Here is a 23264-nt window from a genome sequence, read left to right on the forward strand (position 1 = left end):
GTCGGCCTGTGATGAGCCCTCTCGTCCGGAGTCGGCCACCTCCACTCAATCCGGCAATCCAACTGAAAAGCAGCCCGGACCGCGGAATCCTGGGCTTCATTATCTAGCCCAGAATACTCATCCTTCAACTCATAGTGCTCCTTAGCCACTATGCTGTTCGCAAACTTCCTATCAAACACTTCCTTGTCGTAAGGTCCCGGACCAGCGTTTTGTTGCCTAGCATATCCGGACCTAATACTCCTATAATAAAAACAATCCTCAATATCCTCACTCTTCGTAACGAAATATCCGAGATTCTCAACCCAGAGCCCCTCCGGACTACATGGTACCTTCCCGGAAGAGATCTTAGCAACCGAAAGCTTCGTTATGGCCTCAGAGTCTGAAGTAGAAGCTTTCTTCCCCATCTCAACTCGTTCAGAATCACAAGAAGACTCAGAACCCAAACTAGACGGCCCCGGATAGCAGGTTATGAAGGCCTTTGCAAGAGCTTTAGTCTGGACCATAAACCTAAAACAAGCGACAAAGGTTAGTCTAAAATCCTACAGGTTATTTATCTTGAAAGCTACATGGTCCGGACTACCCTATGATTCATTTTTATTACAAGTTAAAAGCAACAGTCCGGAGACCCAATGAAAAATACAGCACTAAACAGGCGCTCCGGACTGCAAAAACCCCGAAGTTAAACAACCAAACCTAGCCTACTACTCCGAACTCAAATGACACAGAAACACAAAAACGCCAACCAATTACAAACTCCAAATCCTAGCCTATGAGTCCGGACTAGGTATCCAAGTCCGGACACTAACAGAAAACCCTAATTCCAGAAACACAATTAACACAGATCAAAAACCAAAACATGCCCACAAACACATATATATACACATACATACAGCAAAACAACCACAACAAAATACAAGAACACAGAAACACTACAACCAAAAAATGAAGGTTAAGAAAGAATCAAAGTAAAGACAAAAACAGTAAAAAAGAGCAACACTTACAAGATTAATATAACGGAGCGGCTGGGGACGACGAAGAAGCAACCACAGGCAATGCTACAGCGACAGGAAGCGGCGGCAAAAACAGCAAAGAAAAACCTCAGAGAAAAGAGAGAAAACTGAGAAGAAAACCAAAGGTAAAAAAGAAAAGTAAGAAATCTGGGGCGCCTTTTATAGGCGTGGTGAATATAAATGGGTCGCGCCACGTGGCAACATCCTGACCACCCATCACACATGGTTATTAATGAGGAGTCATTATTACAGCACGTCTTTTGAAAAAAGACAACTGTAACAATTCAAATCATTGGGGGGGAAAATACCAAAAACGTTTCAACTTCCAAGTCCGGACTACACAACCCAATTTAATCCAGACCGGGGGCAAGAAAAGCTCAACTCCTGACTAGGACAACCACCGTAGTCCCGATTCTCCGAACTCAGCGCAATCCGGACTGGGGCCAAGAAAAGCTCAACTCCTGACTAGGACAACCACCTTAGTCCTGATTCGCCGAACTCATCGAAATCCGGACTGGGGGCAAGGAAAGATCAACTCCTGACAAGGACAACCACCTTAGTCCTGATTCGCCGAACTCAGCGCAATCCGGACTCGGGCCAAGAAAAGCTCAACTCCTGACAAGGACAACCACCTTAGTCCTGATTCGCCGAACTCAGCCCAATCCGGACTGGGGGCAAGAAAAGCTCAACTCCTGAAAACCACCTTAGTCCTGATCCGTCGAACTCAGCGCAATCCGGACTGGGGGCAAGAAAAGCTCAACTCCTGACAAGGACAACCACCTTAGTCCTGATTCGCCGAACTCATCACAATCCGGACTGGGGGGCAAGAAAAGCCCAACTCCTGACAAGGACAAGCACCTTAGTCCTGATTAGCCGAACTCAACCCAATCCGGACTGGGGGCAAGAAAAGCTCAACTCCTAACAAGGACAACCACATTAATCCTGGTTCGCCGAACTCAGCGCAATCCGGACTGGGGGGCAAGAAAAGCTCAACTCCTGATGAGGACAACCACCTTAGTCCTGATTAGCCGAACTCAGCGCAATCCGGACTGGGGGCAAGAAAAGCTCAACTCCTTCCAATAAAACAATAAAAAACTCATGTTCTACAAACAAACCCAAAATCACTCCCCCATCCAGAAAATCTGCATAAGGGAGTGGGGGCACATGATAGTACATATGGCTCCTGGTAGGCCTACTCCTAGGCTCCTATTCCATACAGCTCCTGGTAGGCCTACTCCTAGGCTCCTAACTCCATTCAGCTCCTGGGAGGCCTACTCCTAGGCTCCTAACCCCACGCAGCTCGTGGAAGGAGTAGTCCCGCACACTACCACTCCTAACTAGCTCAGTCTCGCAAGCAGAACCTCGATAAACCCCAGCACGTGAGACGTTGGCCCAAGCACGTGACGAGGACAACTGTCACACATCAATCATGGGAATAATCAGGGCACGTGTCAGAGGATCCTTAGAACATTCCCCGACCAGTCTCGCGCTGACACGTGTAAAGCATCCATTCCCGCCAGGTGTCCTCCGCTCCCAGAACCAATGGCTACGATTCAAAGGTACCAACCCCAAAACCCTACCTTTGGGCTATAAATAGCCCAAGAAGGTGAGGTTTTGGGGTTAATCATTCTTTCACACTTATACACACACAGCAACCTTACATTCATATTCATCTCCATCTTCCCCAAAACCTAGTTCTTACTCTCACGCCGGAGGCGCCGCGGGACTCCAACCCCCCTTCCGGTGTTGTTTTGTAGGAACCTAACCACAGCTACACCACCACAGCGGAGAAGGATCCGGGACGCCGTCGAAGGAGCAGCCCCGCCACCAGGAGTTATCAATAATCTTCTTTTTGTGTATAGTATCTCATTCTAACGTCTCGTCTTCTTTTCTTTTAAATAAACACTCCAATGAATATTTTCGTGCGGGAACCGAATCTTTCACATAATTAGGTATCAGTATAACATCAAGGATATTGGAACATGCATTTGCAGAGGAGCAGGGAAGAACTTAAGAAACTTTGCATGTGGCCTGTCAAGTGGCTACTGCTGCCACTGAAATGTATATGGAAGCTGGTGTTGATGTTCCCGGTAATGACCAAGTGACCTTCGATAGCAGAAAAAAGTGACCGATAATTTGTCAAAGGGATAGTTTCATTTGTCAAAAGTCTCTTTCGTAGTGTACGGATGAACATTTTGCAAATATCACAAATTAGTTCATTTTCATTAATTACAGTGTAAAATATATTTTGATTCTATGTTGGATGCTTCATACATTCTTTATGATTTTTTTATCAACACTATGACATTATTTTCAAAGTATTTTTTATTTTAATGTAGAATGAAATTAATAAATAAACTCTTTATTATTCTTTATTGACTTCTAGATTTTAAAAAAATATTTATGTAAAAAAATTATATAAAACCTGATATGTATGTTCTCATCTTCCTTAATTACGGTGAACATTATAATTTCTAATTCTATGATATAATCAAAAATCATAAGGAAAAAAATTATCTTCAAAATTTTTTTGAATCAAATATAGAGCGAAATTAGTAAAATATTATATATTTAAAACTAACAAGTTAAAAACGTACTTCTACAATCTTTGATTCTATTGTAGAAAATTTGTATATAACCTTTGATTCTATTGTAGAACATGGTTTGTATTTAGTTATTTACCTTAACAAGAGTGTGCAACATAACCTCTGACTTTACAATAAAATTGAAAATTGCTTTAAATCTCAACTTTTGTTCTAATGGAGATGAAACTTGAAAATGTAATAACTATTTTTTACAATAAATTTGTCAGAAAAAAAGATTATAAAAGCATTACAAGGATAATCATCAATGTTGATCTGACTAAAGGATCCCAAGTAATATGTTGGAGCTTGATTATGGAAGCTACTTGAGCAATGTGTGGGGTTGACATTTATGTTCCAGAGACTGTGCCGTAATCTGGTGGAGCCTGTCCTGGGTGTACAAATTCTGTATCCATTTTGTTCCATGCCGCAATAATATACACTCCCAGTGATGTAATATCTGGTTTTAGAAGTACATATTAAAATTTTATTCCAATACCACACATATATGTATTATGGTGGTCCACAACAATTAGTACTCGCAAAAAAATAATCATTAATTGAAGTAGAGACATACTTTGCTAAATGCAATTATATGTTTGTGAAAAAAACTTGATGAAAAATCAGCCACAACAGGTGCTAGCTTGTAGTCTGTGGATGTTGCAGACCTTTGAATTATTGTTGTCGGATTCTTGAATATTATATCTGATTAATTAGAATTGCAACTTAATTGTTAGTTGCCTAAATATACTTTATTGTAATCATCCAACAATTTCCATTACCTATTTAATTATATATACAAGAGAGTTGAATTTCCATCTTTGCAACCGATATTAGTACAAGGAAATGTCAAATGCCCAACAAGTACCAGATCACTTTTAATTTTTTGAGTATCGTCAAACACCTGCACCTTGATTTATTATCTCATGTATCTTATCACCTCCAATGTTCATCTCGTTAAAATATAGAACAATATGTTCTTTGACCTAGCTAATATCTAATGAGCCTGGAACACAGTCTCTGAACACATTTTAAGTGACATATAAGTTAATAAAAACTAGGTATGCACATCTGTGCACTTTTGTGGTCCTTGTTCCTGAGAGTGTTTAAGAAGGTGAAGTTAAGCTAAGTTTGTGATCAACATATCATTATATTACCTTAGTAAATTATCGCTGATGTTATAAGCTCGAACCTTCGCTGAGACACCATTTATTAGCGGATATTTTGGAGAGTCACTTAAACTAGAAAATTGAATGCTTCCACCCTAAAAATAAATAAAGGCAATAAATACATCTGCAACTTGTCCGTCTAACAAGTTACAAACAACTATACAAGGGACTACTAAGAGTATTAACACAGACTCTATACTTATGTTATCAAGTTCACATAGAACGCAATGGATCATATATGTAGGGTATAAAGTAATACAGTACATTACTATATCCCCAAAACAAATAATGACAAATCATTTTGAGATTTTAGAACCAAAAATGGACAAGTATCTAAAGAAGCACTCTAGCATTGCACCTACTATTCAGTCATAATAATGTTAATATGTACTATTGTACAGCAGAATCAAATTTTATAACAAAATATCGAAGTACATAATTTACTATTTTAGTAGGATATTAGTTGATTATATAATAGAATCGACATTTTTCTAGCAAATCTATAATAACAACATGAAGGGGAAATAAATTATTCTATAAAGAATCACAATTCTGAAATTCTAAAGAAAAACCAGAATGAAGTCTAAATTTAACTAGTTATTTGATTTTGTTTCTAATTTGATTCTACATCTGGATCAAAATTTGCAGTAAAAGATACATGAGTGCATAATTTGTTGCTTTAGAAAGATATTTAATTTTACGGTAGAATGATTTGAATTTTGCTAAGAAACTTACAATACAAAATGTAAAAACTAATTAAAAACTGCTACTATAATAGAAGATTTACGAAAATGTGTAATTGAAAACATTTTGCGTACAAAAGAAAAAGAGATTTGAACCAATATTACTGGAAAAATACCAATTGATTCAAAATATACCTGTCCAAGGCTGAATAATAGCTTGATTTCACGAAGACGACATCAACAAGGAGAGCTTGATTAGACGAATACGACTGGATATCACAGTTAGAGAGAGAGAGATAGTTTCAATGACGAGAGATCGGAGCTCAAGAAGAAAGCGAATTGATTGAATGTACAAATTATCTAAAGATACATCTGTCTTATGTCTTATATTTAACGGTCGGATGATTATCTAATCCTACGATCAGGATTGGTGGAGAGGGTTCTCTCCGGTACTCCATATAAATTGGTTATCCTTAGAGTGTTGGCCTATATATATATATATATATATATATATATATATATATATATTAGTGATATAACCAAAATTTCATATTAATATAATTTTATTTAATTTGTCATTTTTAACAGTCAAACATCAGTTTGACTAGTTCAGCTAACTAGTGTTTAGTCCTGAATTTTTGTTTCGATTATTTTAAAAATATTTTTCACTATAAATATTTGTACATGTGATGAATATTATCCTTGTATATAAATATATAAGTTTTTACTATATATAATACTATTTAGATTTTTAAGTATTTTTTGTATTTTTTTTGTTTACTAAATACAACCGTTTGCAGTCACTTTAATTATTTCAAACGATTTTGGTTGAAGTCATTTTTTGCCATTTCAGCAAATTGAAACAAAAAGAGCGGGAAAATATCCCTCCATTTTGGTAAGGCTAAATTCGATCGCTAGCGGTTGAATTTAGGAGCGTTAAAAAATTAAGTTGGCGGCTAAATTCCCTTCATTTCTTGATGGAGTCAAATTCAACCTCACAAAAAAACCGGTCGCATTTATTATTAAATTCAACTGCCCGCAATTGTATTTAGCCGTGCCCAATAAAACAATCGGAATCATTTTAATTTAGATCGGTTGAATTTAGGCTTATTTTATTGTAGTGATCGTAACAACAAATTACTCCTTCCGTCTCAATTAATTATCATGTTTAATTTTTACGCGTATTTTAAGATATCTTGACTGTATATATATCTCCTTTAATTATAATTGTGTATTTCTACTTCGGTCGATTTTATAATAAAAGCAACCGGATTTGTAGCTAAAATCCACCGATTTTTTATGGTGGGTTTTACTAATTTTTGTTGTGGTGCTATTTTTAAAATTTTAATTTGAATAAAAATTTAAATTTTAAATTTTAGTTACAAATTTTTTTTAAAAAAATAATGAATAAAAATATGCGGCCAGCATATTTTAAATTACGTGTAAAAGTCAATTAAGGATGTGAGTATTAAAATGTCATGCTCAACCTTTGTCAAAAACTTCTTTCGGTGCTTATCACAGCTCACTAATTAAAATGGGCACAATTATGCATATTTTAGTTACATCTTACTTGATGTTCAAAGAAAAAATATTCTACTATTACCTAATTAAAAATATTTACATTACTCGTTGAGGCTGTGACAAAAAAGTTGCTAGCTCAAATAAATGATTATATTTATATAATGGGCATGTTTGGCCAACGGGATATATATAAGTGATTTATTGATTTATAAACTCGTAACTACTTATCGAGGAATATTTGTCCACCTATCTTATAAGTCGAATTTTTAATTTATAAGTTGATAAGTTGAATGTTAGTAACAATGTATTTTTTCTCAATTTATTTTGATTTTTTATATTTTTATTAACTTTAATTTTAAAAATATATTTTTAAATATTTATCTAATCTAAAATTCATGAAATAAGATGATTATATTTAAAAATTATTTAATTTAATTTATTTTAATAAAAAAAATTCTACCTCATAGATAAAAATATTCAAACTTTTATATAACTTATAAGAATTTAAACTTATTTACTTTCGGTCATAAGAGGATGTCCAGTGGCGGGGTCACTTCCCCCCTTACCACTTACACATTCTTACCACCTTATTATTATTATTATTATTATTATTATTATTATTATTATTATTATATATTTAATATAATGAATTGAACTTAAATTTTAAATTTAATTTATTAGTAAAACTATTTTAATCATTCTATTTATTTTTTATTTTTTTGAGAATGTAAAGGTTATGAATAAGGTATGAGAATTGAGTATTTATAGGAAAAAAATTATGACCGTTTAAAATTTACGTTACAAATGTTTATGTAATATTAACATTACAAAAGCAAAACAGAACTGTGTAAACTTGAAAAATAAAAACAGTGAATGATTCTGAGTACATTATTTTTATCAACATATATTAAATTAATCAAATGGAACTGTCCATTTTACTTCTTTTTCCTCCGACTGCAAAGTAGACCCATTTTACATCTTATGACCCAGTTCACGTGGCCCAGGCGGAAGCAACCCCGCGTTGCTGTTGCTAAGTACCTCCCGCAGCATCTCCAACAGGCAAAGCGGATCAACCTATCCGAATCTTAACGTTAATTGCAACATCAATCACTCTATGTTATTAGATAAATAAATTAAAGAAATAATACCCAGCTGCTTAATATTGACTATTCCCTCTATTTTTTTATTATATAAGGTTTAACTTTTATGTACACATTTCTAAGTATTTTGACCGCATTGTTAATATAATAATTTTTAATTTTTTTTTTGTAAATTAAAGTTTTAGTTATATACTTTTATTAAAAAAAATTAAAAATTATTATTTTAACTATATGATCAAAATATTTAAAAATGTGTACAAAAAAATCAAATGACATTAATAAAAAACATGGGGAGTACTATTAATTTGTTGGGCCTCGGTAATCAGCCATATAAGATCTGGATGATGGTTTCGCAAGGATCATGCATATCAGTCTTTATATATTTGAGAAGCAAAAATCATTTATTCAACTCTGATGCATGCCATAATAGTAATAGTGTAAAGCGAGATTACAAGCCAAACATATAGAAAGTTTGGAGTTATCATAGCAAGTACAGATTCTTACTCCCGCAAATGAGTCGAGTACAACAGTGCTTCAAATTCTAGAGGCCGAAAATTTACAGCTGTGTAAAAGGAGGGAGATTCAAGAAACATGAAACAAGGCTACACGCATTAAGAGAGCTTATTGGTTTACGGTGCGTATATTGCATTGGGGACTGTGCGACCATCGGAGGCGGAGTGGGGCTGTTGGCCGGCGCCTGCATCGTTAATATTATGAAATTAAACAATTCCTCACCCAGTCTATCTACAAATACATTTCCAATAAGCCTATTAGGTCTCCAACGTTTTATTGTCTAACAAGATGTAACGTATTTTGCTTGTAAAAAATCTGGAGCATACATTATTTTCTGATGCAGCGTTGCAGCAAATACAGTTTTTTTTGTTTTGTTTCTGTACATGCAAAATATTAGTATGTGTGTCTACATTACAAGTACTAGAACCAACGGTCACGGAAATAATAAATTAGATAAAAATAAGTGGAATAATCTCGGATTTGGATGTACAAGTAGCACCCTTTCTTTGTTGTTACATCCCCATCGCGATAACATGCTCTATGAGCTAATTATAGAGCATGACCATGTGTGAACAATTTAAATGACCCTTTCTTTCTTTCTCCATGAACTATTTAAAATTATATAATGTATTCATATTTCCTGTTGTCATGCTCCTGCATATGTAAATATCTGCTTCTTACTCGAGCAACACATTCCTAATTAAAGAACGTGGCTAAAGGCAAAAAGACGGTATCAAGGATATTTAGGCGGGGAGGCGTAGGGCGGTGGAGGAGGGGGACTGGGATCCTTCTGTGCTGCATCTGGTTTAATCTGTGATCCACGGCTTTCTTTATCGCTTAAGAATCTGCCTAGTGAAGGGGGAGAAATATGTTCCCAAGATGACAAACTTTTCATATTCTCATCTGTAAAAAGCAACAAAATCTCAAGCATTTAGATATGATCATTGATTATGCTATAACTGTTTTGTTTAAAAAAATTTCATAGCATGTATAATTAAACTTGAATGGACGAAATAAACACGAACCTGCATGAGTTAGAACACACTGCAGGATGAAGAGGATGGTAAAAATTGAATAAACAATTCTTGCTCGAGAGGAGCAACTCATAATATTGTCTTTAACACTCATGTTTGTCTGTTTTTTGTACAAGCTTATTGTATCTACAATTCGCAGTTTCAAGTGAAGTTCATACACATGTACTCCTTATAAACACATCCTTTCTTGATCTTTCAAACACGTCAGCTAATATTTATTTCATGTATACTTAGTTTTCATGACGAAATTACTTAACTGTGACAATTTCGTTAAAAGACCACGTAATTAAATTATTTTAGCTTGTACCGAAAGTCTTAGTCTAAGAATGTTATTTTCTTCTCTTCAATATATTAAGATTATACTGACGAATTCAATCTTACAAATCTCTGCCTCGTTCTTGTGGCTTCCATATCTTAACATTATTAAATTTCCTGGGTCAATGAAAATAAAATTACTTTTCTCACGCAGATTGTTTTATTTCATATGATATCTTAATTCGGACACTCTAATTTTTCCCAAAAATTTACCAGATACCGAAAGAATTACAATGTAACATAATTAAAGGATTTTAATTTAAGTATTATTATAAGAGAGAATCATTAAAAGAATAAAAAATATAAAAAAAATCCAAGTAATAAGATCCCGGATATTATTCCTCAAATGATCAACGAGGACGGGAGTTAAGCGAACCGTAAAACAAATAATTGACCAAGAATCAAGGTTGTGCAAGAAGCAAGGGGATTAAACAAGTGGATAAGAGCAAGTGACATTGTTGTGCAACACATGCCTGTACAATAACAAGACTAAGTCAAATTGACAACCCTAAGTAAGTTGTTTGGTAATCTAAGTTTACATTTTATATTGTTACACTTAAGTCTGTAAAAATGTAAAATAGATTAGACTAGAGTATTTTTCTATAAACAGTTTCAAGGCTAAGAATAAACTCTGGGAGAAGATCATGAAAATCATGCCTCAGAAAAAGTGTGAAGAAGTTTGGAGTTGAATAATTCTGTTTTGGGAAAAAAGTCAAGATATCTACAAGTCACAGATTTTGTATTATAGAGAAGTCATTCGAGAACTCCAGAATGACTTATCGAGAAGTCAAGAAAAGCTACTAGAGAACTCAAAGATATCGACAAGCCAAATTGAAGACATGAAGAATGGAGATATCGACAAGTCGTTTCTTCACTACAGAACTCTGAGTTATCGACAAGTCAAAATATCACTAGAGATCTCTGAGATATCGATAAGTCAAAATGTCACTAGAGATCTCTGAGATATCGATAAGCCAATCTGTCACTAGAGAACTCAAAGATATCGGTAAGTCAAAGTGAAGACATGAAGATAAGAGATCTCGACAAACCAAATTCTCTTATAGAGAACTTAGAGACTTCGATAAGTCAAAACAACTATAGAGTGATGAGAGATCTTGATAAACCAATATATTTATCGAGATGTCAAGTTCTCTATATACCAAACTGGAGATCTCGAGGTAAAACTCAAACTACAAAGTGCAGACCAGTTAAATATCCAAGATTATCAATCAACAAACAATCCAATAAGTTGGATTAACAAGTCTACAAAAAGCAGTTTGAAGAGTACAAGAGCAAAGGCCAAGATTAACTGGCAAAGTAAAGTCACAGACATGCAAGATTAGCAAAGATACACTAAGCCGGAAATAGAAAGATTTGGTTATTCAAAAGTAGGGTTTAGTACATGCTAATGCATGCTGTGTAAAAACCAGTGTTTACTGTTCTATAAAGTAAACACTGGATGCTTTGTTTTATGGGTAACAATTTAGATCAGAAATCTTGTATTCTCTCAAGGAAGAAGCTAAGCTCTTTATCAACAAAGAGCCTAGAAATTTTGTAGCAAGACATTCTTAATTTTAATATAAAATTAAGTGAGTTTTAAAAGATCCGTGTTCACTATTTCTATCTGTTGAATTTCAGGAACAAAACATTTCACTACAAGGTTTTAATTTACTTTGTTCATCACCATAAACACTTCAAGAAAAATAGAAAAACACAAAACAAATTCACCCCCCCTCCGTGTGTGATTCATTACCTAACAAGTGGTATTAGAGCCAAATCTGAAAGTAAACAGATTCAAGATCTTGGAAGAATGAATACACAGAAAATCAGTAGCATCAAAATCCCTAATTTTGATAAGGCTAAATACACTCTATGGAAGAAAAAGATGGTGTTGTTTATCAGGATGGCCAATCCATTATACATTCAGATCCTCAAGAATGGGCATTTCACTCCTATGATAGGAGTTGAGGATTCTACATATGGAGACATGGTCATTCCAGCTCATTATGCTCTTAAATATCCTCCAGAATACACTGTGCCTGAGAAAGAGAAAGTCTCCCAAGATAGTGGCTTGCAGCTGATCTTGATAGAGTCACTTAACAATGTAATGTACAATAACATTGTCAACTGTGACACTGCCAAGCAGATTTGGGAGAAGATAGAGATACTTTATGAAGGAACAGAGGAAGTTAGGTCAAATCAAAGAAGGATATTGATTTCACAGTATGAGGGTTTCATGGCTAAGCCAAAGGAAAGCATTACTTATGTGTTTGAAAGGTTTAACAAGCTGATTAATGACTTGCAGCTGCATGATAAATATTATGAAGCTGAAGAAGTGAACCTGGAGTTTTTGCTCACACTCCCTGACCATTTGGAACAGAAAATTTCAGCAATCAGATAAGGGAGAGACTTGAGCAGATTGACTTTGGAAGTTCTATATGGAATTTTAAAAACATATGAATTGGAAATAATTCAAAGGAAATCATTAAGAGTTGTTCAAGGGCATGTTGTAGATAGTTCAAGTGCTCTTATTGTTAATGAAAGTCGGATCTCTAATAATGAGCCAAGATTCCAGACTCCAAGTATTTCAACAAGTGAGCAAAGAAACAATGATTCATATGAACAAGTCATACTGGAATTAGAAGAAGATGAGTTCTACACCCTGGATGAACTTGAGGAGCTAGATCAGTCAATGGCCTATTTGGCAAGAAAGTTCTCTAACATAAGAGTAAAGAAGCCAAGATTCTTCAAGGAAAAAGGAGTATCATTCAACAATGACAGCAACTGGAAAGGAAAGGGGAAGTACACACCTGATAGCAAAAATGGCTACAAAACTGGATCTCTTGACAGATCAAAGATAAGATGCTATAATTATGATGAGCTAGGCCATTTTGCTACAACATGCAGGAAACCCAAGAAAGAAAAGAAAGACAAAGAAAGACAAAGCTTATCTTGAACTGGAAGCAAAGTATGAAGCTCTTCTTAAGAAACAACAAAGCAAAGCCTATATTGCAGAGGGAAAGAGTTGGGATGATTCTGATAATGATGAAGATGAGGAAGTTGGAAATTATGCATTTATGACCTTGGAGCAAGGAGAGTCATCCTCATCAAAAGCATAAGTACCAACTCTTACCACCATTGATTTATATATGAGTCAATCTAAGGAAACTGTTGAAAAGATAAGGACATAAATGTTTCACATTCATACAAGTATGGTTGCTGCTAATGAAAAGGTTAGCAGATTAAAAAAGATAAATGAGAAGCTTGAAAATGAAAAACAAGAAACTGAGTTGTTGCTAGTAGAGCTTGAAGCTGTGAAACAAGAAAATGCCTATCTGAAGAACAAGCTCAAGTGTTCAAATGAGATTGAAGTAGTGTTAAGGGAGAAGCTAGAAAAAGAATGAAGTCAAGTTAAAATCTTTCAGGAATGCATCTAAGTTGGTTGGACAATACCATGAGAAGAACAAGCCATGTGCTAATATTGCTATTGGTCTTTATTATGATCCTTGAACAACAAGAAAAAGCGGTAGGTGAAAAAGGAAAAACAAATGAAAATGAAGATGTTCCACCTATGTTGAAAAAGGTTAGTTCACCTATGTTTAAAGCATGTGAAGTAGATTTCAGTAAACAAGAGTTGATCATAAAGCAAGAAATTGCTGATGAAGATAATGAGAAGAAGGATGCAGAAATAACTCCAACTTCCAAAGCTGAAAAGAAGCCCATGGTCAACCAAGATTCCAAGACATCTGTCAAAGAAATAAAAACTGAAGATTGGAATAAACAAAAGCAACAATTTTGCTTATGTTGCAGATGCTCCAAGTAAGAAATATGAAAAGTGTGGCTCTGTGAATCACCTAACTTACCTTTGTAAAAAGGTGGTTATCAAGCCAGTTAAAAAAGCCTGCAAATATAATGAAGCCAAGGAAAATGATCACTGCATTCCCTTTCACTTAAAAGTAATGAAAAGTTGCCACAAGTTGTGAGTAGATCTCAAAGAAGTTAGTATTGGATCTACAGTTGCAAGGGAAAATGCACATACATCTATGAATGTTATTCTTTGTTAGGTCACACAACACTGTAGAAGGGGGTTGAATACAGTGTTTATACAATTAAATCGATTTAACACAAGTATGTAACAAAGATCAAGTATATTGAATAAACTCTATTACAATAAAAACTGTTATTTTCTCTCAGTAATGAACAAATATCACTAAGAGCTGCTAGGTTATAATGTATAATCTTCTCGAAAATGATAACACATATAGTGTAAACCCTAAGCCTATTTTTATATAGTACACAGTTGCAAGATAACTTCTAATTGATATGGAATATAATTATATCTCCTAAAATATATCAATAAGATATCTTTTACAAGTCTTCTAGTCTTCTAACTTTTTCCATGTATATCTTCTTTTGTTTTAGTTTCGATCTTCTACTGTAAATCAGCTTCCTTCCTTATATGAAAGTCTTCCCGTACTTAAGTTCTGATATGACCTTAAGTTCTGATATTAAGTTCTAACTTCCAGTAAGTCCTGATTCCAGTATATCCTGTTTGTTAAGATCTGAAAACTAAACATGAATCATATTAGACATGACATCTCAAATATAATTAACAATCTCCCCCAACTTGTAAATTATGCAAAATATACAAGTTAATAAATTTGATGATGTCAAAAACATTTAAGTACAAATGCAATAAGAGTTTAACTAGATAACTAACTATAACTTATAGTCCTTGAAGTTTTTACCAATCTCACTGAGTCAATCTGAATCCATAATGATTCTTGACAAAGCTTGATATCAGCTTTTCTTCTTTTCTCCTCAGGACTTGAGACATTGTAGCTTTAACTTGCTTCATCTCTTCATCTTGACTCCCAATCTGGTAGATTACAGTCCTTAAAGCAGAGATATTGTTTCTTTCTAAACCATCATTCAGTCTTATTACCCTAGGATGAGAAGAATCTTCATTGTAGTACAGACATTTCTCATTCAGTAACACTTCAAGCTTAGCAGAATCCTTCTTCATTGGAGTTTCACTTCCATCATCTTCAACAATATTAGGAATAAATTTTGTAACTCTTGAACCAGAAATTCTTGCTTTATCTCTGATGGTATTTAATATGAAGTTTGACCATCTCCTGGTAATATCAGACTTTACCTCTAAAAGGTAATGAAAGAATTGAAGTTATTTCAGTGATTTGTTCAGCACATCTGATTCCGACATCTGATATGTCCTTCTATCTTCAAGAAATACAATCAGATTTTCCTTGACATTGTGCTTGTCATGAGCATCCAGTACCACTTGAACAGAGATAACCTTATCAAGGTGTTTCTATGTAACATCTTCTAGAGGTCTGTCAGTCAATAGAAATGGATCTCTAGTAGCAACTTCTACTCCTGTCTTAATCTTTGCTTCATCAGAACCTAGTCCAGCCCTGTCTCTTGGTTCTCTAGAATTTAACCCAATAGTCATGAAAGTGGACACCAATTGGCTTTTCTTTGGATCTGATGGTTTGACATTTTTCCACAGAAGTTTCTTTTTATCAGCTACTTCCATCTTGTCTAAATCAACTTGAGCACTGTCAGAGGTTGATGTCTTGCTGATTTTATCAGAACTTGTTGTTTCTGTTATAGCTTGCAGTTCTTTATTCTGAACAACTTGAGCCTTGTCAGAGGTTGTCTTGAATTCTTCAGTAATCTTCTTTCTTTGCAGAGTTTGAACATCTTCATCTTCAGCAAGAGTATCATCAGTAACTTGAACCATTTTGCACACTGGCTTTATCAGGATTTGAGGAATTTTCATCTCCAGTGGCTTGGTTGGTTCATCAACTTTTCCTTTCCCTTTGTCTTTGGGATCAATCTCAGACTGTGATCTTGTTTTGGGCTTTGATGCCTCAGTATATGACTTCTCCTTGATCACAATGCCTTTTTACCTTAGGCGTTGGAGGTTTCTTTGCAACAGAAGCTTTTGGCTTTAGATTTGTCTTTTCAGCTTTAAATCTAGCTTTTTTCTCCTTAAGATTTTCTAAATCTATTCCTGGATTATGCTTCAGAAATAATCTTCTAGCAATTTTCTCATCAAGTGTCTGAATCTTGGGATCCTTGTAGTGCACAGTAGTCTACTTTCCCTTAAGCTTCAGAGTTTGCATGAACTTTTGAGAATCTTGACTTCCACATTGTATCAGAACATCAGGCTTTGTCATCAGACTTTGCTCATCAGAACTTGATATCAGATTTTTAGTTTCAGTACTTGCTATCAGATTTTGAGTTTGAGCAGCTTCAGAACTTGTCTTCTTTTGAATAGAAGATTTGCTTGCATCATTAATTAGTTTCCTTGAAGAAACCTTGCTGCTCTGCCCTTTACTTTGAACTTGACCTCTACCCTTGCTAGGGTTTCCCTGGTCATTAGCTTCATCATCTTTTTTCTTCAGTATTTGATCATTAGAGCATTTGGACTTAACTATCTTCTCCCCCTTTTAGGCATCATCTGATAGTAGGAGAGAGAGAAGAAGTCCAACTGAAGATTGGATTTCATTCAATTGAGCCTGTTGAGAAGCTTGATTAGCCAGGACCTCAGAGATTTGGGCATGTTGCTTCTCTTGAGCTTTCTCAATTGCTTCTACTTTCTCAAGTGTAGGTCTGATAATCCTTGTCTTGTCAAGCTTGATTTGTATATCTAGCTTGTTTCTTGTAGTGTATCAGCCTTTACTTGAGTTTGAGAGTGAAGACCTTGAAGGTTCTTGGTAGATAGAGTTGTGATCTTGAGTTTTATCTTTATATCAGAATTTATCACAAGCTCATCAGCTTTAGCAATGTGCTCTGTCAGAACTTTAGAGCTTGGAATGAAATCAGAATCATTCCACTTCTTGGTCCACTCTACTCCTCTATGAGTTTCATCCCAAGGTACAGAAGCATCTTGTTCAATAAATTTCTTGACCAATTCCTCCTTTCCAAGTACAGGAGCTGGAGTATGTACAGAAACACTGTCTTCAGAACTTGAAGAAGACACGGTATATTCTGACAGTACTAGAGTTTGTGAAGCAACTGGAGATTCGGGAACAACTTCATCTGGATTCTGAGCATTAGAATTTATCTTCAGAATAGGTGTTGTTGGAGTAGATGGTATCTCAACATCATCATTTAAAATTGGAGAAAGATTTGGAGATGTCTGAGCTGCTGTTGGAGCTTCCAAATACTAAATAGTAGGAGTGTTCAGCCTGTTGATGTCAATTTCAGGACTTAAGCCTGAATCTTCAACTGTAACATCTTCATAAAGAGGAGAGAAAGGAGGTGTAACCAATGTATCATTAGCAGTGTCTTTAGCTTTAGCTAGAGGTGGCAGAGATTCAATCACAATTGGATTTGAGATCAGAGAATCCTGATCCCCTTCCTCAGCTTCTTCAATAGTATCTTCTGATGGAGGCTTAGCCATGTGCCTTTTAGCTCTCATTTTCTTTAATCTCCTTGCTAGTGAAGGAGTTGCCTTATCATCAGAATTAAAGTTCTTTTCCTTTTCAAAGTATCAGAACTTTGAGCTTCAGTTGCTTTCTAAGAATCCACAGTTCCAGCTTCAACTATCACAGGTTCGGATGCATGAACCTGTGTTTCCTTCTAATCATCAGACTCATCCCTTAGAAGCATCCTTCTTCTCTTTATTGGAGATTTAGGAATAGATTGAGCCCTTTTTGTCCTGGAAGATGAAGGTCTGATGGTATGTGCTGATGGTTGAGGTTGAGATGATTGTGTTGGTTTGAAATATGTCCTGATGGTGGGTTGAGTTGATTGAGGTTGAGAAGTTTGAGGTGTTTGTGTAGTGGTGGTAGGTGTTGATGGAGGTTGGGTTGGTTGGACATCAGTATATATGGAGGTGTATGTGGCTGGATCAGAGTTTAATAAAAACTGTTTGACTAAAATTGGAATTTGGAGGGGTCTCAAAACAGTTTTCTTATTATCAGTGGATAATAAGTCAGTGAAAGCTCTCTTAGCTAGCTTAAATGGTGAGATCGACTCACTGGCAAGTTGTGGTGCATCAGAGCAACAAAAACTGTATAATAGCTGACAGAATCTAGTAAAATAGACTGTGTTTCTGTCTTCTGTCATTCTATCACCAATAAAACCTAGTACAGCACTAGCATAGTCAAAATGAGATTGAGTAATTAGAGCATACCCAATTTGCTAACTGAGGATAGGAATGGCATCAAAATTTGAACACTTATTTGCAAAGGTTCTTGTGATGCAGTCGAAGAAGAAACTCCATTCCCTCCTTATGTTCGGTCTCTTCAACTGGCCCAGCTTTGCCAATGTCTTTTCATACCCCAGACTGGCCATCATTTGTTGAAGAGCTGGCTCCTCAACTGTTGAATAATTGCAGTTTTCTGGAAGGTGGAGTGCTTGTCGAACTGTGGCCACAGTCACCACATGTCCATCCTCCCCAGTTGTGAAAATCAGACTAGGGGACCCATTTTCTCCACCATTATCATATATACCTAACCTCCAGAACTCCAGCACTTGAGTCCCTGAGATAGCTTTAGGTTGAGTCAAAGCATAGCCTATCTCACTGTGAGCAAGGAAATCCTGGATGAAATGAAGATCTGTTGGGGCTTCATCCTTGCTCAGAATAGGTAAGTAATTGTTAGGAACAAACTTAGCTCTATTGAAAATCAAATCTTTTGGTGCCATTTCTGTTAAGAATTTAGTGAGAAAAAGAGTGTTTGCAAGGTGTTTGATGAAATGCCTGTATGAGAAAGAACTTCAGAGAATATTAGTAGGTGAGAGAAAATAAGAGATATAAGAGAATGAGAGAAGTAGGTAAAAGATTGTAAAATCTTTGAACTTTCTTATTTATACAACCCATGTGAAGTATGGCAGACAGTTTACACCTGACAATATGTGAACAGTCAATAGTTAAAGCAGGAGTTAGTGGGCACGGGAAATAAGTAATAATTACCTTGCACATGCAGTTTTTCAAGACAAACACGTTTACCACTAACCCAAATGATTATGACTATTTTTATCTCACTTAAATATATTCTGATAAAATAGGACCGTTTCAGTATTTACCACAAATAAGTCAAGTAAATAAGTAATGCCACGTAAGCATCAGAGTTTCCATCACGATTTACATCAGAACTTGACTATTATCAGAACTTAATGGTCATCAGAATATGGCTTATCAACTCAAAAAGTGAATGTTTGTTTATGTGATTCTTCATACAAATACTGACTTGTTTTCATCAGAGTTTAATCATCAGAACTTCCATCAGAACTTGTCCTCAGAATTTATGCAACTAACACTTAACTGTTTGTCAAAAACAACTTAATCACCACAGTAATTTTCATTATTCATATGGAGTGAGAGTGTGTGCATTATCAGAATATCATATAAAGATTAAAGTCTGATAAACTTCAGTACATCTTAGAAATAAGGCATAACTAAGAAAAGTGCTTAAAACTTGTCATAAATAATGAAGTCTACTATAGAATAAATTTATGCAAGAATCCACCTCAACTGTTTGTGCTTATTTTATGCATCTTTTAGAATTCTTTTTCAGAGTGACTCCTCAGTGTAAATGAGTCACAACTGCTTATCAGAATTTATGCTATTATCAGAGTATTTCTCCAGTAATCAGAGAATGTGAAAAGTCACCAAGAAAAAATTATTTGCTTTTCTAATGCATATAACTTAATACCAACAATGCACTTGGATCTTCTCTTCCACATATTTACTTTAGATCTCAAAGGAGTACCTGACTTTAATTTTCTTTTCTTTTCTTTTCTTTTGATAAGTGAGGCTTATCAAGCATGTGGTTCATCCTTAAGATTTACTGACATCAGAATTTGACAGATAAGAAGCAAGAATCTAGTTTGTGACTTAGTAATAAGATACACAAAGTAAATTTGACTAAGCTCAATATCATAGTTTGCTTGTGTTAATGAATTTTCACATAAACAACTAATTCAAACATGGGATTTCCAGTATGTTAAAGACTACTAGGTCAGCATCTAGCATAGTTATCCTCATTGGGTTGAATAGTCACAGAACATTCAAATCACTATCAGAATATATAGATCCACATCAGATAATAATCAGCATTTAATGAATTATATTTTAAGCACAGATTACATGAAGATAAGACAATCTGTAAACATTGATCATAAAGTCTGATGCATGAGAAAAAAAACTAAGCAGATTTAGAGAAAGAACCTGAAACCATTCCAAGTTCATTTACCAGTCTTGTAAAAGTAGCTTCACAAAGTGGTTTTGTGAAGATATCTGCTAGTTTTTGATCTGTTGGAACAAAATGCAATTCCATTGTACCTTCCATCACATGTTCCCTTATGAAATGGTACCTAATGCTGATGTGCATTGTCATTGAGTGTTGAACTGGATTACCTGTTATAGCAATGGCACTTTGATTATCACAGTAAATAGGTATTTTAGAAAATTCTAACCCATAATCCAGTAACTGATTCTTCATCCAAAGAATATGTGCTCAACAGCTTCCTGCAGCAATATATTATGCTTCTGCAGTTGATGTGGAAATTGATTTCTATTTCTTGCTAAACTAAGAAACTAATCTGCCTCCAAAAAATTGGCAGCTTCCACTAGTGCTTTTCCTGTCTATTTTACATCCTGCAAAATCTGCATCTGAGTAACCTATTAGCTTAAAATCTGATTCTCTAGGATACCACAATCCTAGATCAGCTGTACCCTTGAGGTACTTGAAAATTCTTTTCACAGCTATTAGATGAGGTTCTCTTGGATCAGCCTGAAATCTTACACAAAGACACGTAGCATACATGATATCAGGTCTACTTGCAGTTAAATAGAGTAAATAGCCAATCATGCCTCTATAGTTAGTAATATCTACTGATGAACCAGTATCTTTATCTAACTTGGTTGCAGTGGCCATGAGAGTGGATGCAGTTGAATAGTCTTGCATTCCAAATTTCTTCAGTAAATTTCTGGTGTACTTGGATTGATTAATAAAAGTACCTTCTTCATTTTGCTTGACTTGAAGTCCCAGAAAATAGCTAAGTTCTCCCATCATACTCATTTGATATCTTGACTGCATAAGCTTTGCAAATGTTTCACAGAGCTTAGCATTTGTAGAACCAAATATGATATCATCAACATATATCTGCATCAAAAGTAAGTCCTTTCCACGATTGAGGTAGAACATAGTTTTATCAATTGTACCTCTGTGAAATACACTTTCCAGAAGAAATTGAGCTAAAGTCACATACCATGCTCTTGGAGCTTGCTTAAGGCCATTAAGTGCTTTGTCTAACCTGTAGACATGATTTGGAAATTTTTAGTCTTCAAATCCTGGAGGTTGTTCAACATATACCTTTTCTTCCAATTCTCCATTGAGAAAAGCACTTTTCACATCCATTTGAAAGACTTTAAACTTTTTTTGAGCAGCATAAGCCAAAAAGATTCTTATGGCTTCCAATCTAGCAACTGGTGCAAATGTTTCATCATAATCAATACCCTCATGTTGAGAGTAACCCTTAGCAACCAGCCTTGCTTTGTTCCTTATAATTATGTCATCACTGTCAATTTTGTTTCTGAACACCCATTTTGTGCCAATAATAGATCTGTTCTTTGTTCTTGGCACTAGGGTCCAGACTTTATTTCTTTCAAATTCATTCAACTCTTCCTGCATTTCTTGCACCCAATCAGCATCTTGAAGAGCTTCTTCCACTTTCTTTGGTTCAGTCTGAGATAGAAAAGAATGATAGAGACATTCATTTGATGTTGCAGTTCTAGTTCTGACACCTGCTTCAGGATCTCCAATTATCAAGTCAGGTGTATGTGATTTTGTCCACTTCCTTGCAGATGGAAGTTGTTCTCTAGAACTGGATCCTCCCCCATGATCCATGTTATCTCCATCAGCATTTTCTGATGCTCCCCCTGTAGTTATGTTCTCTGAAACTTCAGAATTTGAGTTGGATCCATCAGGATTGGAAGAATTAGAGTTTCCAGAATTATCAGAATTTAGCTCATCGGAACTTGATGAATCAGAACTTGAAGAGTCGGTGACAGGTTTTGATGCTTCTTGAGAGTCTTGAGTTGTGGTAGGATCTTCAGCTTGCTCCCCCTGGACAGGTGCATTTTCCTTTGGAGTTGTTACCACAGTTTCAATGACATCAGAACTTATGTCAGATCTTACAGGATCAGAGTTTAAGTCATCAGAATTTACAGAATCAGAATTTAAATCTTTATTTTCAAATCTCAGTTGATCATGATCATTGATATCTTCAAGTCCGGTAATCTTCTTATCATCAAAAGATACATTGATAGATTCCATGACAACCCTTGTTCTTAAATTGTAGACTCTGAATGCTTTTGTGGAAAGTGGATATCCAACAAAAATTCCTTCATCAGCTTTTAGATCAAATTTTAACAGCTGTTCAGGATGAGTCTTAAGAACAAAATACTTACAACCAAATACATGAAAGTATTTCAGATTTGGCTTCTTTTTCTTCGCCATCTTATATGGTGTTTTTCCATGCTTGTTTATGAGTGTAGCATTCTGTATAAAACAAGCAGTCTGCACAGTTTCAGCCCAAAAGTAGGTTGCTAGCTTTGCTTCATCAAGCATAGTTCGTGCAGCTTCAATGAGAGTCATGTTCTTTCTTTCTATAACTCCATTTTGCTGTCGAGTTCCAGATGCAGAAAATTCCTGTTTGATTTCATGCTCTTTGCAGAACTCTTCCATGATTGAATTCTTGAACTTAGTCCCATTATCACTTCTTATAATCTTAACAGAATCTTTGACCAATTTATCCAGCTGTCTGACATGATAAGTTAGGGTAGATGCAATTTCATTCTTCTTGTGCAAGAAATACATCCAAGTGTATCTTGTGAACTCATCCACTATAACCATAGCATATTTCTTCTTTGCAATAGACGTGACATTGACTGGACCAAATAGATCAACATGCAGTAGGTGATAAGGCTCAAAAATTGAGGATTCAGTTTTGCTCTTGAATGAAGATTTTCTTTGCTTTGCCTTTTGACATGAATCACAAAGGCCATCAGGAGCAAATACTGATTTTGGCAGTCCTCTCACAAGATCTTTCTTTACAAGCTCATTTATGTTGTTGAAATTTAAATGAGATAGTCTTTTGTGCCAATCCCAGCTTTCTTCAATTGATGCTCTACTCAACAGACAGATTGCAGAACTATCAGAACTTGTTGAAAGTCTGGCTTCATAAATGTTACCATGCATGTAACCTTTTAGAACCATTTTTCCTGTAGAATTGCTTACAACTTCACAGTGTTTTTTAAAAAAATCCACATGATAACCTCTGTCACAGATTTGACTCAC

Source organism: Apium graveolens, chromosome 9, assembly GCF_009905375.1.
Source record: "Apium graveolens cultivar Ventura chromosome 9, ASM990537v1, whole genome shotgun sequence".
Classification (NCBI taxonomy): domain Eukaryota; kingdom Viridiplantae; phylum Streptophyta; class Magnoliopsida; order Apiales; family Apiaceae; genus Apium; species Apium graveolens.